Here is a 4,704-nt window from a genome sequence, read left to right on the forward strand (position 1 = left end):
ATAATAATAATAATAATAATAATAATAATAATAATAATAATAATAATAATAATAATAATAATAATAATAATAATAATAATAATAATAATAATAATAATAATAATAATAATAATAATAATAATAATAATAATAATAATAATAATAATAATAATAATAATAATAATAATAATAATAATAATAATAATAATAATAATAATAATAATAATAATAATAATAATAATAATAATAATAATAATGAGCGAAGTCTGGAGCAGCTGACTGGCGAGTTGGAGGTGACAGCAAGGTGTGTAGCACATCATAGGGCGTACCCGGCACTAAGAAGGTAACGGCCAGCTACCGTAGAAGAGGACTGGAGACCCTTACTACGTATCATCCAAGAATAACCATGATAAGTCGCCAAAATGAAATGATCACCAACGGCGTAAATGAGGACTCTTCTCAGGTAAATGAGGAAGTCGTCTCGCCCGGTCGGAACTCTCGTGGGCAGCAGGCGGAATCCGTCCGTCATCGGGAGTCTGTCTGCAAACCCAAAGAATTCAAAATTGGAACGTGGAATGTGCGAACATTGCACCAAGCTGGAAAACTCGATAATTTGATGAAGGAAATGAAGAGATTGCAGACGGATGTGATGGGTGTCGGTGAGGTTCGTTGGCCTGGGGCCGGAGAATTTAAAAGGGATGACGGAGTACTTGTATACTCAGGAGGACAGAGAGCTGAAAGGGGTGTGGGAATAGCTATGAATACGAGAACATCAAGGTCATTAAGAGGATACTGGGCAGTCTCAGACAGAATAATCGTGGTTGAACTGGAGAGCAAGCCTTTCAATGTGAAACTGATACAAATTTATGCCCCAAAAGCGGATAGTGATGAGGAAGAGCTGGAGGGGTTCTACGAAGACTTGGACAGAGTGATGACGCAATGCAAACAGCATGAAGTCAACATTGTAATGGGTGACTTAAATGCCAAGGTGGGAAGAGGACGTGAGGGAGCCGTGCTTGGACCATACGGATTGGGAGACAGAAATGAGCGAGGAGACAGATTCATAGAGTGGTGTGAGCAACACAATCAGATAATTGCAAATACTTGGTACAGACATCACCCAAGACATTTGTGGACTTGGAGATCACCAGGAGATAGAACGCGCAACCAAATTGACTACATCACAATAAACTCAAGGTTTAAAAGAGCAGTCACGCAAATAAGAACATACCCTGGTGCTGATTGTGATAGCGATCACAACCCAGTAATAGCCACCATCAAAGTTAAACTTAAAATTCCAGGAAAAGCTAATGTGAAACAGAGACGAGATTTGAAGATACTGAAAGATCCACAAGTTAAAGAAATGTATAGAATTGAAGTTAGAAATAAGTATGAAGCATTACAGGATGACATGGACAATGGACCGGAGAGATTGTGGCAAAACATCCAGGAGGCTATTGCGGAAGGAAACAGTAAACATGTCCCAAATGTCAGAGATGTCAAGAAAAAGCCGTGGATGACCCAGACAATTCTGGATAAAATGGAAGAAAGGAGGATGAATAAGAATAATGATATTGAATACAACAGATTGAATAGGGAAGTCAAGAAACTCTGCAACAAAGCCAAGGAAGAATGGACTAATACCCAGTGTGAGGAGTTGGAAGACCTCGGAAGGCGTGACCAACAAAGAATGTATGAGAAGATCAAGGAAATGACAGGCAAACGAAAAAGTAAGAGAGGTACAGCAATAAAAGCAGAAGATGGAACTGTATTAATGGATATAGAGTCTATTAAAGAGAGATGGAAACAATATGTGGAGGATCTGTTTGAAGATGAGAGACCTGATTTAGAGGAGGATGACGCAATAGAACCCAGCATTCCGATAATCCGACCGGAAGTAGAAAATGCTATAAGACAAATGAAGCGTGGCAAAGCCGTGAGGGACGATGGAGTGGCGGTGGAGATGCTGGAGGCCTTGGGGGAATTCGGGGTGGACGTATTGACCAGCTTAGCAAATAAAATTTATGACAGGGAAAAGATTGTGGATCAAATGACGAAATCTACCTTTATTACAATCCCAAAAGTACCTGGAACATCAGAGAGTAGCAAGTTCAGAACAATTAGCATCATGAACCAGATATGCAAAATTGTTCTACGAGTAGTACTGGCAAGGATAAGAGGTAAAATAAGAGGAGAGGTAGCAGAAGAACAATACGGATTTGTGGCCGGTAAAGGCACAAGAAATGCGATATTTGTACTGCGAAACTTAGTGGAAAGAGCAATTGAGAAAAAGAAGGACGTATTTGCATGTTTTATAGATTATGAAAAAGCATTCGACAAGATAAAACATGAGGAATTGATCAACATTTTAAGCATAAGTGGCATTGACAAAAAGGATATTAACATCATCAAGAAGCTATACTGGAACCAAAAAGCAGTAATAAAGGTAGGAACCGACGAAACTGACAGCATTAAGATCAAGAGAGGTGTACGACAGGGATGCGTGATGTCGCCTGATCTCTTTTCCATCTACAGCGAAATTATAATGAGAGAAATAGACAAATGTGAAGGAATAAGTATAGGAGGAAGAAACATCACAAATATACGATACGCTGACGACACAGTGCTTTTGGCCGATTCAGAAGAAAGATTACAATATCTGTTAAATATATTGGTACCGGCAAGTAGAGAAAAAGGACTGCTTATTAACATCAAGAAAACGGAAACCATGGTCTTTTCAAAGAAAGCAGAACGGCCGAGAATAAACATCAGGATTAATGGAGACGTTATTAAACAAGTTGATTCATTTAATTGTCTGGGAAGTACTTTGAGTGCAGATGGCAGATCGGAGAAGGAAATCAAGAGAAGAATTGCTATAGCAAAAACAAGTTTCTGGAACATGAAGAATATTTTAACAAACAGGAAATTGAGTATACCAACCAGGAAACGTGCTATAAAATGTTATGTCTGGTCAACATTGTTATATGGAGGTGAGACATGGACGATCAGTAGGAGCATGGAAAAGAGATTTTAGGCTATGGAGATGTGGTTGTGGAGAAGAATGTTGAAGGTTTCGTGGACGGAAAGGAAGACAAATGTCGAAATCTTACGTATGGCAGGAGAACAGCGAAGGTTGATGAGTGAAATAAGGGGAAGACAGCTGCAATTTGTAGGGCATGTAATGAGAAGAGACGAACTTGAGAACACTGTTCTGACCGGCATGGTGGAAGGCACTAGAGACAGAGGACGACAAAGAGAGAAATACCTGGATTGGATGAGAAAACATCTACAGGCAGGAATGAACATCGCGCAAGTCCTGCAGAGAACGCGAGATAGAGAGATGTGGCGTGTCATGGTTGCCGACGTCCTGCAGGATATGGCACACCGGTAAGGTAAGGTAATAATAATGATAATAATAATAATAATAATAATAATAATAATAATAATAATAATAATAATAATAATAATAATAATAATAATAATAATAATAATAATAATAATAATAATAATAATAATAATAATAATAACACAACACACAACACTGAACAGTCACGCTTACCTGATCCAAGGCGAAGGCGAGACAGCTTGACGGTGAGGTGACCTTGTCTTCCGGGAGGGGCTGCGGCGCAAATCAGCGAAGCCTTGACATCGATGTCAGGAGGCTTCTTGCGCGAGGGTGCCGAGGCGGGCGAGGGAGAGGTGGTGGCCAGCTGCCCCGCGTCAGGTGCTGAGGCGGAACCCAGCGAAGCCTTGACGTCAGGAGGCTTCTTGCGCCAGGCAGTGGGAACCGAGGTGGGCGAGGGAGACGCTGTGGCCAGCTGCCCCACGTCACTAACCTTCAGCTCCAGCGCCTCCTCCTGCGGCACCGTCAGCAGCGCCGAGGGCTCGAGCTCCCTCTTTTCCCCTGCTCCAGTGTCGGCAGCAGTACTCGGGACGCAAGGCGGCTGCGCGTCTGCGTCGTCCAGTGAGACCGCCGTGCACTCTTGCACCGTCGGGAGCGCCGGGGAGAGAGGTAAAGCCTTCTCCTTCAGGCACTCTCCTTGGTCGTGGTCCTCCCCAGCTACTGCCTGCCGAGCAGGGTCACACGGCACAGTGCTGACAGCCTCAGGGGAGGGCTGGGGCTCGGTTACCTGCGTGTCCAGGTCGCTGGTGTCGAACCAGGGGCAGGCGAGACGTGCGAGGGCGAGGCGTTGGAGCCTTCCAGACTCCTTCATGGCCCTCTCGTGGGCGCGCTGAGCCTCTTGCATCTCTCGCTCGTGGGAGAGCTCAGCCTCGCGGTCTTTCCTCTCCAACTCCTCGAAGTAGGCCTCCCGCAGCAGCTCCTCGCGAACCCACGCGACGAGGTCTTGCCCCGTCAGCTCAAGGCGCTCACCCAGCTGAAACCAATACTCGGTAGAAGGCTCACGAGTAACAAATATCCTGCCTGGCTTGCCCTGCACTAACTCTGGCAGAATAAGGTGACTGAACAGCCCAAAAATCTAGAATTATCTAGAACACACTCCCCCCTAAATAACCTGAACTCACTACACAGGCTGGAGAGAGAAAACTGGCCCTAACTAGTCCGCTGCACCCTGCACAGTCCTGAGTTAACTAAAACCCAGGCTAGGGGTGACTAACTGGCAAAACTAGAGCCTTCTAGAACCCTACACAAACCTGAGTAGCTAGCTGCAGTTAGAGGTGAACTAATCTGGCAAACTAGAGCTTATGCCCAAACTCTCAACAAAA

The sequence above is a fragment of the Eriocheir sinensis genome, unplaced genomic scaffold (genome assembly GCF_024679095.1).
Source record: "Eriocheir sinensis breed Jianghai 21 unplaced genomic scaffold, ASM2467909v1 Scaffold289, whole genome shotgun sequence".
NCBI classification, from domain to species: domain Eukaryota; kingdom Metazoa; phylum Arthropoda; class Malacostraca; order Decapoda; family Varunidae; genus Eriocheir; species Eriocheir sinensis.